The following is a 14,271-nucleotide window of genomic DNA, read 5'->3' as shown; positions in this document are numbered from 1 at the left end:
TAAAGGAATAATAATTTATAACTGAATGTGGTAGAAGTAAACAGAGCTATTTTGCAACTTAAATAAAAAAAATTTACTACCTGGACCTTGGGTTGGCATTTTTTTAAAGGACTAGGTAATAAATATTTAGGATTTGTAAGACATGCAGTCTTTGGCACAACTGCTCAGTTCTGCCATTGTAATGCAAAAGCAGCCATAGATAATACATAAAGAGATGGGAGTGGTTGTGTTATAATAATACTTAAAAAAAAAAACAAGCCTGAGGGCCATAGTTTGGGGACCCCTGGCTTAGCTTTGGCACACTTTCTCCACCTGGTGGCAGCAAATTAAATTGCAAGAATAACTAAACGGTATAACTAAATTTAAGGAAATAAAATAGTTGAATGAAGTACACTTAAAGTCATAAAGTACACATGTGCTTAGAGATATTATTTTTTTTACCCATACACTTGCTCCAGTATCTCAATGGTTGAAAATCCAGCTCCTAGTTAAAATGTGTATAGCACTGATTTCTTTATTTTATAAATATTTTATTTTTAAAATTCAAGATAATTCCCAAGAAAAATGGGAGTATTCTTTACCTACTTCATGGCATCATTTTTAGCATGTTTAACATTGGAACAACAAAAAGTACAAAGTAAAAGCTTACTTTTATCATATGAGCTACTATCTGACTCAATGTGTTTAAAATAAGCCTAAGATATTGGAAGTAGGGGTGGAATAAGGGTTCAAAGACTTCCATAATGGCATCTGCATTTTCATCATATTTTTTGTATGATTTGTCTCATCCATATATCTTCACAGAGTTGAAATAACACTTATGTCTCTAAGTAATAAGAATGAAGAGATTGGATTCATCGATATGGTAGCACACTGACAAGCCACCTGAATCTAAGCTCTATACCAGTCAGAAAGGTTTATAATACTAATTAACTCTGTGTCTTTTTTAAAAAAAGTTTTATTCTTTTAATATCAAAATTAATTTAAAAATTTAAAAATTTGTTTAAAGACAAGTAGTTATTGCTAATGGAAAAGAATAACATTAATCTGAATATTCTAAGAAACAAAAGAAAGCTCAGTTTTCCTTTCTTTAGACCAATCAAGCTCCAAATTTTATATATTTCACCAGTACCCTTTAACCTCAAAAAACTGTTGAAAAGAAACACATTTTTTAACCAGTAAAGTTTGTTTTTGAAATTCTCTTTAAAATATGAAAACGCAAGAGTAAGGAGGTAAAATTTGCTATGAAAATGTTGGTTTGCAACATGTCAATTACTACCGTTCTTCTATCCATCCTTTATTTCCAGCCACTGTTTGAACTGCTCGTGAAATCACATGTAACTATCTGGGTTAAAGTTGATGTCCCCTCAATGAAATCCTCCAAAATTATTGTCTAATGCACTTATTTAAATGTGTAGTCAAGATTTTTTTGTGCAGTGTTAGAAGAAGAAAAAAGGGAACCCACAATGTTTGATAGTCAACAAGAAGACCAGTTTAGTAAAAATAAAAGTTTAGTACCTGAGAGTAATTGGAGATAAGTTTTTAAATTTAATGGGCTTATTGTGTATAGAATTTAACTTAACTGGTAATGAAAGCATTGTAGAATTTTCAGAATGAGAATGATGTGATGGTTTCGTTATTCATTTGTAAGTGTATAGGGAATGGATTGAAAAAGAGAAAGAATATATGTAACTATATGTATATAGATAGATGGATAGATGGATCAAGAGATATGTTCATGACTTTTTCCTAATCAGATTTTTTGTTTTTCCTTTAGATTATTTTACACTTCTTTTATATCACCAGATGACACAGGATCTGATGATATTCTGAGATCACAGTAGATTTTTAATCAATACCTATTGAATTGGAAGGAATTGTATTGTTAAATCAAATGCTTTATTGTTAAATCAAAATATTCTTAAGGAGTTATTTTCCTTATCATGTGCAGAAACCCTGATTTTCTCTGTAAAAGAATAGGAATTACATAGATGGATGCACACAAAAGCAATATAGACTATCACACATTGAACTGAACAATTGAAGGTTTTCATCTAGGATGCTTACACTCACTACATTAACCTCTGTAATTAAAATGACTTCTTTTTATAGTACACAATTGAATTTGCTAGTAACAGTAACATGATCAATATAATGGGTGAAATTTGGGTTAATTTGAATATGAAATTTACTTGTTTCCTAAGGTTAGGATTAAATGAAGACTTTCATTTCAAATGGTGATTAAATCAATGAAAATAATTACCTGCAAACAAAGTTTAAAAATGCATATGCACATAGATATCAAATGTGATTCCTTAATATTACTTTGTAACATAAGTGGAGACATACATACTTCAGTTTGTCTTATAACCAGTACTTTTTTTTTTTTTTTAAGATTTTATTTATTTATTTGACAGAGAGAGACACAGCGAGAGAAGGAACACAAGCAGGGGAAGTGGGAGAGGGAGAAGCAGGCTTCCCTGCGGAGCAGGGAGCCTGATGCGGGGCTCGATCCCAGGACCCTGGGATCATGACCTGAGCCGAAGGCAGACGCTTAACGACTGAGCTACCCAGGCGCCCCCACAACCAGTACTTTTTGATAAAAGAGATTTACACTGGGAAATAACTTTATTTATAGCTGAATTTCTGTTGTGATTTGTGAATTCTTCTTGATAGACCAATGGTTGCCAGGACTTAAGGGAGTATGATGGGTTGAAAGATAGCACACAGAGGATATTTTAGAGCAAATAAACTATTCTTAACAAAACTGTAATGATGAATACATGACACCAAGTACTTTTTAAAATTCATACCACAAAGAGTAAACTCTAATGTATATGATTAAAAATAAATAAATAAAAGAGGAAGGGGCACCTGGGTTGCTCAGTCAGTTAAGCCTCCCACTCTTGTTTTTGGCTCAGGTCATGATCTCATGGTGGTGAGATCAAGCCCCACATCAGGCTCTGTGCTGAGCTGAGCATGGAGCCTGCTTAGGATTCTCTTTCTCCTCTCCCTCTGTCCGCCCCCCCATCCCTGCTCATGCTCTCTTGCTCTCTAAATAAATAAATAAATAAATAAATAAATAAATAAAATTTTGAAAAAAAGAATCTAACTCTACAAGTGTACAAAATAAGCTTACTGAAGAGGGAACGAGAAAAGGTGCTGAACCAAGTAACTTTGGAAATGAATGGGTATTATATCACTCATATGTGGAATTTAAGAAACAAAACAGATGAACATTAGCTGGGGGGCGGGGGGGGGGGAAGCGAGGCAAACCAGAAAACAGACTCTCAACTATAGAGAGCAAACTGAGGGTTATTGGAGGGGAGGTGGTGGGATGGGTTAAATGGGTGATGGGTATTAAGGAGGGGGCACTTGTTATGATGAGACTGGGTGTTGTATGTAAATGATGAATCACTAAAGTCTACACCTGAAACTAATATTACACTGGATGTTAACTAGTTGGAATTTAAATACAAACTTGAAAAAAGGAATGAACATTGTTTAAGCCTAAAGGCAAAAGAAAATGCACATTAAGTGCTGTACTCTACTTAATAAAGTTGTTTTTTATCATATATGGAATAACAGTTATGACAGTGCTATCCATTGTATACTGGAATAGAACAATGAAGTAAATGGATGACAGATGTTGGAAGCACTGCTTATCACTGTTGGAGTGGGAGGTTATAAACGGGAGGATAAAATTACTCAAGTAGTACTAAATTAGAGCTTGAGACACAAATATGAATTCATGTTTAGCTTAATATAGAAAAAGATAATATAAAAACCCATATAGATATACAGTATACTTCCCTACTGTGTCTGTTGAAGAGGCCTAGAAGCGGTATCAACCAATAAGCAATGAATGCCAGCAAAAGGAACCAGGGATTTTTCTTTTTTTTTAAGAAATTGATTATAATAGGGCTGGAGTGTGGTAGGAAGTATACAATATGAGCCTGAACCATCTTGAAATTCCAGAAAGTAAGGATCTGCTAAAATGAACCAACAAAAAACAAAACAAACTCCAAAATATGTCAAAGAAACATAGGAGGCAACTGAAACAGGTCCCAATGGCCAAACAATTTGAGCAACAAAATAAAGTAATATTAGATTATAATCCAAAATATACAATAAATATCCATGTGTCCATATTCATATGAAATAATTGAATATATAAATAAATTGGGAATAATATACAAATCTTCCATGCACAAGAACTTCAAATAATTTATGTAGCTACTCTGGGTATATAATTTATGTACCCTAATAATTTATGTAGCCTCCTCTCCAAGGGATGGAACCCTACTCCCCATAGTTTAAATGAGGAGTATAGTATAGTAGAAGGTGACTTCCTTTCAGTGAGTACAGGATGGAAGGGGAGGAATGACAGGAACTTCACAGGGGAGAAATAGGACAAATACTGACCGCCTCATTCAGGTGCTCAATGTTGATGTCAATAGTGCAAACCATGTTGATAGAATGTGGTGATAGTAATGTGATACAAACAGCAGTTTACCTCTGTTTTATTAAGCCCATGACCCGAGTCTGCTTATGATAAAACATCAGACAGATCTCAATTGTGAAATATTTTACAAAATATCTGACCAATATTCTTCAAAATTGTCAAGGTGATCATAACTAAGGAAAGTTGGAGACATAGTCATAGCCAAGATGAGCTTAAGTAGATGTGACAACTAAATGAGATGTCACATCCATATATGGGAACTTGGAACAACAACAACAAAAAGAGCATTAAGTAAAAACCAAAGAAATTTGAATAAAATGTGAACTTTAGTTAATAATAATGTTTCACTATTGATTCGTTAACTGTGTCAAATGTACCATACAAATATAAAATGTTGATAATAGAGACAACTGGGTGTGGGAAGTATTAGAACAAACTTCGCAACTTTTCTGTAAATCTAAAATTATTCTAAAATTATAAGTTTTATTTTTACAAAGGAATCACTTTCACTTAACACATATAAAGTTTTATAGCCCATTTAAGCGTAAAAATCGCTCTGTTGTTTCAGAGGAAATTATAGTGCCTCTCTCAGAGAATTGTTTTAAAGATAAAATAATGTGTCATAATGATATTCTTATTCATAGTGATAGTCTCAATACTTAAAACAATTATTTGTTGATCAATGAAATCAAGCAATTGCAATCTTCTTTCTCCTTTTTACACATACCACACACACACACACACACACACACACACACACATCCACTAGATCATCTTTACAATTCACTGAGTTTATGGTAACAGTAAATCTAAAGACTGGGTCAGGCAAAGAAAAAGGTGTTTCAAAATGATGGAATGGATTATTTAGAGAAGTTGAGGTTCTGGATTGGGATTTAGAATGCTAAAAGTGGGAATGTATATTTGATTGACTAGATAATCTGTGCTTAGGGACTGATGAAAGAGTCAATAGAAAGTAAATGTTAGTGTTTGGTGTTTTTGCATGCTTTATCCAATTTTTATTCAGCATCTCCAGTACTTGCTTTAAAGAATATATGAGCTTAAAGGAGTTGTAAATCTATTTATTAAGTATCTATTGTGCATTGGACTTAACTATGAATTTTATAAAAAATATACACATATACATAAATATTTTATACATATATAGTTTATATATACATATATACACACATATGTGTACATATAAATACAAACACATGCATACATGCACACACACACACACACCCCATTTACATATCCTTGCTCTGGAATTTGAAATCTAATATATGAGACAAGGGTGCATGCAAATGAAAATAATATAAAGAAAAAAAAGAAAATAATATAAAGAGAAAAGGAGGTCAATTTATCCAGAGCTCATTACCAGAAAATGTATCCAACATATTTAGAACTATGTTAGAGCAGAGAGGCCAAGCAGTAGGGATGAGCCAAAATAGAGGGTTTGTATTTTAAAAGTGGAAATCTTAAGAGGAAGTGGAGGTTAGGTAAAAAGGTGTCGAAGTTCTGAGTGACCTACTATTGCCAGACAGGGAACAGTATGACTTTGAGGAAGGAATTTCAGTAAGGGAAAGTAGTTATAGTGATTACAAGATTCATATGTTCAGACAGCAGATGGCATGGGAGTAAGATATCAGATGAGTAGGAGATGCAGGTATCATTATTCTGGAGATTAAAGTTTTGGGTGTGAGACTGTTTTGAATGATGGCAAGACCCAGGGTATATCTGTTGTCGTGTATGTTTGAATATGGAAGACAAATGGTTGAAGCCAATTTGGTGGGCCAGTTTTGATGACACCCAAGATGAATAGAGTATCTATATGTACTCTTACCTAGAACAACCTGTTCCATACCTTTGTCATGACATAATTATCAGTACAACTCCCTTTCGCTCTCAGAGTTTCCTAATTTGGATATAACTTATATGATTATTTTAACTTTGAGCCAGTAGCCAAACTCCACAATGATTAGGCTGAATGACCAGGAGTTTCTAGAATAAGGGATAAAGCAGAGAAGAGGAAGAAAATTACAAGTTGCTCTTTTGCACAGGAGCTGAACAAGGACTTTTGCATGAGGGAGGAAGAGTAACCGTTTGGAAGGCATCCAAACTTATTTCCTGTTTTTCCTCAGCAGGTCTGTTTTTGCACCAGTCTGGCTTATTCTATGATTTTGGCGCATGCCCTGTACTTCATCATGAACTTTATTTGTGCTATGCCGCTAAAAGAAATCATTTTTTTCTCTTTTCCTTCCTCAAAACAATTCCCTCAACTGTCCAAAGCTTAGTTCAAGAATGACCTCAATAAAATACCTTTAAGTAATAGGAATAAATAGTAATATAAACTCTGTGATTTAAGAAGGCTAAAGCATTTAATTTTTGTTGATCATGTCTTGCAGAATATACGCCAGATCCTGGTGAATGTCCAGGAAGTTAACAGTCTCCAGTGCCTGTTGAAAACAGAAAAAGTAGTCTGGTGAGATATATTGGATGCTAAGGCTTAGTTAAAACTTAGATATCTGTTCAGCTTGGTATTGAGGTGAGTTTCATCTATCCATGTGCACTCAGCAAAAGCTTTATCATTTAATCAAGGATAGAAATTTTACATGCTATATCTGGGTTGCTAGGTAGATTTGTGTGCAAACTGTTAGGTTTATAAAGTTTATAGTAAACATGGCCTCTCTTGTATGTTGTCACATGTAGAAATACTAGTGTTTAGGTTAATACCTGTATGCTTAGAAAGTTTTCATTAAGAAAACAGTAAAGGTTAAGAAATAAAGATATTTGGTGATGGTTGTTCATGTTGGTGTTTTTTTTTTATTTTTGAGGGAGTGACAAACCCACTCTCTTCACTACTAAATTTTAAACTCTTAACTTATCCTTGGGGGAGGAGCAAGATGGTGGAGGAGGAGGGACCTAAATTTCGTCTGGTCCCAGGAATTCAGCTAGATCAAACCATTCTGAACACCTACGAACTCAACAGGAGATTGAAGAAAAGAATAGCAGCAACTCTCTGGACAGAAAAGCGACCACTTTCTGGAAGGTAGGACGTGCAGAGATGTGAATCCAAGGTGATATTCGGGAAGATAGACGGCGGGGGGAGGGGGCCTCTGTTGGCCACTTCTGGCAAGTGATAGAGAGTGGAGCACAAAATTGGAACTTTTAGAAGTTTGCTTCAATGAGGGACGTCGCTCTGGTGGCTAAGCAGGGAGTGGAACCCTCACTGGGACAGTGTGGTCTCAGGACCCTCGGGGTCACAGAAAGACCGGGGGTGCCTGAGTGTGGCAGAGCTCCCAGGTATCGGAGCGGGGAAGCCAGCTGCAGAGACAGAGCAGAGGAGTGGGCTCTCAGCTCGGGGTTGCCATAAACCATGATCTGCAGCACAGTCGGGCCACTGCTCTTCCAGCAGGGACCCAAAAAGTGGCAGATCCGGGGAGACTCCCCTTCCTCCCCCAGGAGGAGCAGTGCAGGAGTGCACCACAGGGATCTGCTGGGTTTGGAGACTCCACACGGTGTCGGGTGCCAGAGATAGAAACGCTCGGTCACAGGCCGGGTGAGCACAGAGTGCGGCCGGAGCCGGGGGAGATGGGAGTGATTGACTGCTTATCTCTGGGGGCACACTGAGGAGTGGGGCCCTGAGTTCTGAGCTCCTCCGGGGCAGAGATTGGGAGCCCACCATTTTCAATCTTGTCCTCCAAAGCTGTACGGAAAGCTTGCAGGGAACAAGAGTTCCCAAGAGCAAACCCGAGCAGATTACTTAGCCCGGACCCAGCAAGGGTGGGGCAATTCCGCCTCTGGCAAAGACATTTGTGAACCATGGCAACAGGCCTCTCCCCCAGAAAATCAGCAAGAACAGCCAGCCAAGACCAAGTTTACCGATCAATGAGAATGGCAGAACTCCAGCACTAGGGGAATAAAGCACATAGAATTCATGGCTTTTTTCCCATGATTCTTTAGTCTTTCAAAGTTAATTTTTTTAATTTTCTTTTTTTTTTGAATTTTTCTTTTCCCCCTTTTCAACCAACATCTTATCAATTCCTTTTTTAAAAAATCTTCTTTATTTTTCATTTTTAGAGTCATATTCTATCCCTTCATAGTAGTTAACCTTATTTTTGGTATATATATATATATATATATATATAAGTTGTTCTCTCTTTAAAATTTTGGAAAACAATCTCTTCTAACAGACCAAATATATACACTAAATCTCTAGTGTATGGCTTTGTTCTAGTCTCCTACCTGATTACATTCTCTCCCTTTTTTTTTTAAATCCTCTTCTTTCTTTTCTCAACCAACTTCTTATTAATTCCTTTTATAAAATCTCTTATAATTTTCATCTTTACAGTCATATTCCATCCCTTCATCGTATTTACTCTTATTTATATTCATATATAAGTTTTTCTTTCTTTAAAATTTTGGGAGGCACTTTCTTCTAACAGACCAAAATACACCCAAAATCTAGTGTGTGGCACTGATCTATACACCAGCCTGATCATATTTGATCCTATGCTGTTTTTTTTTCGTGATTGTTTGTTTGTTTAATCTTTTTCTTTTTCTTTCTTTTTTTTCTTTTTTCTTTCTTTCTCTTTCTTTTCCCCTGGTTTCAGGTCTCTTCTGATTTGTTTAGTGTGTATTTCTCTGGGGTTGTTGTTACCCTGTTAGCATTTTGTTCTCTCATTCATCTATTCTCCTCTGGACAAAATGACGAGATGGAAAAAATCACCTCAAAAAAAAGAACAAGAGGCAGTACCGACTGCCAGGGACCTAATCAATGTGGACATTAGTAAGATGTTGGAACTAGAGTTCAGAATGATGATTTTAAAGATACTAGCTGGGCTTGAAAAAAACATGAAGATATTAGAGAAACCCTTTCTGGAGAAATAAAAGAACTAAAATCTAACCAAGTCAAAATCAAAAAGGCTATTAATGAGGTGCAATAAAAAATGGAGGCTCTACCTGCTAGGATAAATGAGGCAGAAGACAGAATTAGTGATATAGAAGACCAAATGATGCAAAATAAAGAAGCTGAGAAAAAGAGAGATAAACAACTACTGGATCACGAGGGCAGAATTCGAGAGATAAGGGATACCATAAGATGAAACAATGTTAGAATAATTGGGATCCCAGAAGAAGAAGAAAGAGAGAGAGGGGCAGAAGATATTGGAGCAAATTATAGCAGAGAACTTCCCTAATTTGGGTAAAGAAACAGGCATCAAAATCCAGGAGGCACAGAGAACCCCCCTCAAAATCAATAAAAATAGGTCAACACCCTGACTTCAAATAGTAAAACTTACGAGTCTCAGAGACAAAGAGAAAATCCTGAAAGCAGCTCCAGAAAAGAGATCTGTAACCTACAATGGTAGAAACATTAGATTGGCAACAGACCTATCCACAGAGACCTGGCAGGCCAGAAAGGACTGGCACGATATATTCAGAGTACTAAATGAGAAAAATATACAGCCAAGAACACTATATCCAGGGGCGCCTGGGTGGCTCAGTCGTTAAGTGTCTGCCTTCGGCTCAGGTCATATTCTCAGGGTCCTGGGATCGAGCCCCGCATCGGGCTCCCTGCTCAGCGGGAAGCCTGCTTCTCCCTCTCCCACTCCCCCTGCTTGTGTTCCCTCTCTCACTGTGTCTCTCTCTCTGTCAAATAAATAAATAAAAATCTTTAAAAAAAAAAAAAAAGAATACTATATCCAGCTAGGCTGTCATTGAAAATAGAAGGAGAGATAAAAAGTTTCCAGGACAAACAAAAACTAAAGGAATTTGCAAACACGAAACTAGCCCTACAAGAAATATTGAAAGGGGTCCTCTAAGCAAAGAGAGAGCCTAAAAGTAACATAGACCAGAAAGGAACACAGACAATATACAGTAACAGTCACCTTACAGGTAATACAATGGCACTAAATTCATATCTTTCAATAGTTACCCTGAATATAAATGGGCTAAATGCCCCAATCAAAAGACACAGGCTATCAGATTGGATAAAAAAAAAAAAAAAACAAGACCCATCGATATGCTGCCTGCAAGAGACTCATTTTAGAACCAAAGACACCTCCAGATTGAAAGTGAGGAGGTGGAAAAACATTTACCATGCTAATGGACACCAAAAGAAAGCTGGGGTGGCAATCCTTATATCAGACAAATTAGATTTTAAACCAAAGACTGTAATAAGAGATGAGGAAGGACACTATATCCTACTTAAAGGGTCTATCCAACAAGAAGATCGAACAATTGTAAATATCTATGCCCCTAACATGGGAGCAGCCATTTATACAAGCCAATTAATAACAAAAGCAAAGAAACACATTGACAACAATACAATAATAGTGGGGGATTTTAGCTCCCCTCTCACTGAAATGGACAGATCATCTAAGCAAAAGATCAACAAGGGAATAAAGACTTTAAATGACACACTGGACCAAATGGACTTCACAGACATATTCAGAACATCCCATCCCAATGCAATGGAATACACATTCTTCTCTAGTGCCCATGGAACATTCTCCAGAATCGATCACATCCTAGGTCACAAATCAGGTCTCAACCGGTACCAAAAGATTGGGATCATTCCCTGCATATTTTCGGAACACAATGCTTTGAAAGTAGAACTCAATCACAAGAGGAAAGTCAGAAAGAACTCAAATACATGGAGGCTAAAGAGCATCCTACTAAAGAATGAATGGGTCAACCAGGAAATTAAAGAAATATTAAAGAAATTCATGAAAACAAATGAAAATGAAAACACAACTGTTCAAACTCTTTGGGATGCAGCAAAGGCAGTCCTAAGAGGAAAGTATATAGCAATACAAGCCTTTTGCAAGAAACAAGATAGGTCTCAAGTACACAACCTAACCCTACACCTAAAAGAGCTGGAGAAAAACAGCAAATAAAGCCTAAGCCCAGCAGGAGAAGAGAAATAATAAAGATCAGAGCAGAAATCAATGAAATAGAAACCAAAAGAACAGTAGAACAGATCAACGAAACTAGGAGCTGGTCCTTTGAAAGAATTAACAAGATTGATAAACCCCTGGCCAGACTTATCAAAAAGAAAAGAGAAATGACTCAAATAAACAAAATCATGAATGAAAGAGGAGAGATCACAACCAACACCAAAGTAATACAAACAATGATAGGAACATATTATGAGCAACTATATGCCAGCAAATTAGATAATCTGGAAGAAATGGATGCATTCCTAGAGATGTATAAACTACCAAAACTGAACGAGGAAGAAATAGAAAACCTGAACAGACCTATAACCACTAAGGAAATTGAAGCAGTCATCAAAAATCTCCCAACAATAGTCCATTTGTCCCTGGCATCTATTCAGAGCAGTGTGCAGAATGTAATGCTCCTTCGTAAGAAAGGTTTTATGGTTTTTAAAATAAATTTAGTGAACCTAAAAAAAAAAAAAAATCTCCAAACAAACAAGAGCCCAGGGCCAGATGGCTTCCCTGGGGAATTCCACCAAACATTTAAAGAAGAATTAACACCTATTCTTTTGAAACTGTTCCAAAAAATAGAAATGGAAGGAAAACTTCCATACTCGTTTTATGAGGCCACCATTACCTTGATCCCCAAACCAGACAAAGACCCCATCAAGAAGGAGATTTACAGACCAATATCCTTGATGAACATGGATGCAAAAATTCTCACCAAAATACTAGCCAATAGGATCCAACAGTACATTAAAAGGATTATTCACCATGACCAAGTGGGATTTATCCTTGGGCTGAAAGCTTGGTTCAACATCTGCAAATCAATCAATGTGATACAATACTTTAATAAAAGAAAGAACAAGAACCATATGATCCTCTCAATAGATGCAGAAAAACATTTGAAAAAGTACAGCATCCTTTCTTGATCAGAACTCTTCAGAGTATAGGCATAGAGGGTACATACCTCAATATCATAAAAGCCATCTATGAAGAACCCACAATGAATATCATTCTCAATGGGGAAGAACTGAGAGCTTTTCCCCTAAGGTCAGGGACACGGCAGGGGTGTCCACTATCACCACTGCTATTCAACATAGCACTAGAAGTCCTAGCCACAGCAATCAGACAACAAAAAGAAATAAAACACATTTGAATCAGCAAAGAAAAAGTCAAACTCTTACTCTTTGCAGATGATATGATACTTTATGTGGAAAACCCAAAAGACTCGACCCCAAAACTGCTAGAACTCCTACAGGAATTCAGCATAGTGGCAGGATATAAAATCAATGCACAAAAATCAGTGGCATTCCTATAGACCACCAACAGGACAGAAGAAAGAGAAATTAAGGAGTCGATTCCATTTACAATTGCACCCAAAACCAGAAGGTACCTAGGAAAAAATCTAACCAAAGAGGCAAAGAATCTGTACTCAGAAAACTATAAAATACTCATGAAAGAAATTGAGGAAGACAAAGAAATGGAAAAACTTTCCATGCTCATAGATTGGAAGAACAAATAATGTGAAGATGTCAACGCTACCCAGAGCAATCTACACATTTAATGCAATCCCTATCAAAATATCATCCACTTTTTTTCAAAGAAATGGAACAAATAATCCTAAAATTTGTATGGACCTAGCAAAGACCCTGAATAGCCAGAGGAATGTTGAAAAAGCAAAGCAAAGCTGGTGGCATCACAATTCCGGACTTCAAGCTCTATTACAAAGCTGTCATCATCAAGACAGTATGGTACTGGCACAAAAACAGACCCATTGATCAATGGAACAGAATAGAGAGCCCAGAAATGTACCCTCAACTCTATGATCAACTAATCTTTGATAGAGCAGGAAAGAATGTCCAATGGAAAAAAGACAGTCTCTTCAACAAATGGTGTTGGGAAAATTGGACAGCCACATGCAGAAGAATGAAACTGGACCATTTCCTTACCCCACACACAAAAATAGACTCAAAATGGATGAAAGACCTAAATGTGAGACAGGAGTCCATCAAAATCCTAGAGGAGAACACAGGCAGCAACCTCTTCGACCTCAGCCACAGCAACTTCTTCCTAGAAACATCACCAAAGGCAAGGGAAGCAAGGGCAAAAATGAACTATTGGGACTTCATCAAGATAAAAAGCTTTTGTGCAGTAAAAGAAACAGTGAAAAAAACCAAAAGACAACCAACAGAATGGGAGAAGATATTTGCAAATGACATATCAGATAAAGGGCTAGTATCCAAAATCTATAAAGAACTTATCAAACTCAACACCCAAAGAACAAATGATCCAATCAAGAAATGGGCAGAAGACCTGAACAGACATTTTTCCAAAGAAGACATCCAAATGGCTAACAGACACATGAAGAAGTGCTCAACATCGCTCGGCATCAGGGAAATCCAAATCAAAACCTCAATGAGATACCACCTCACACCAGTCAGAATGGCTAAAATTAACAAGTCAGGAAATGATAGATATTGGTGAGATGAGGAGAAAGGGGAACCCTCCTGCACTGTTGGTGGGAATGCAAGCTGGTGTAGCCACTCTGGAAAACAGTATGGAGGTTCCTCAAAAAGTTGAAAATAGAGCTACCGTACGATCCAGCAATTGCATTACTGGGTATTTACCCCAAAGATACAAATGTAGGGATCCGAAGGGGTACATGCACCCCGATGTTTATAGCAGCAATGTCCACAATAGCCAAACTGTGGAAAGAGCCAAGATGTCCATCGACAGATGAATGGCTAAAGAAGTTGTGGTATATATATACAATGGAATATTATGCAGCCATCAAAAAACCCGAAATCTTGCCATATGCAATGACATGGATGGAACTGGAGGGTATTATGCTGAGCGAAATAA

The sequence above is a fragment of the Halichoerus grypus genome, chromosome 1, assembly GCF_964656455.1.
Source record: "Halichoerus grypus chromosome 1, mHalGry1.hap1.1, whole genome shotgun sequence".
Taxonomy (NCBI): Eukaryota; Metazoa; Chordata; class Mammalia; order Carnivora; family Phocidae; genus Halichoerus; species Halichoerus grypus.
Note: the sequence above shows the minus strand (reverse complement) of the source record.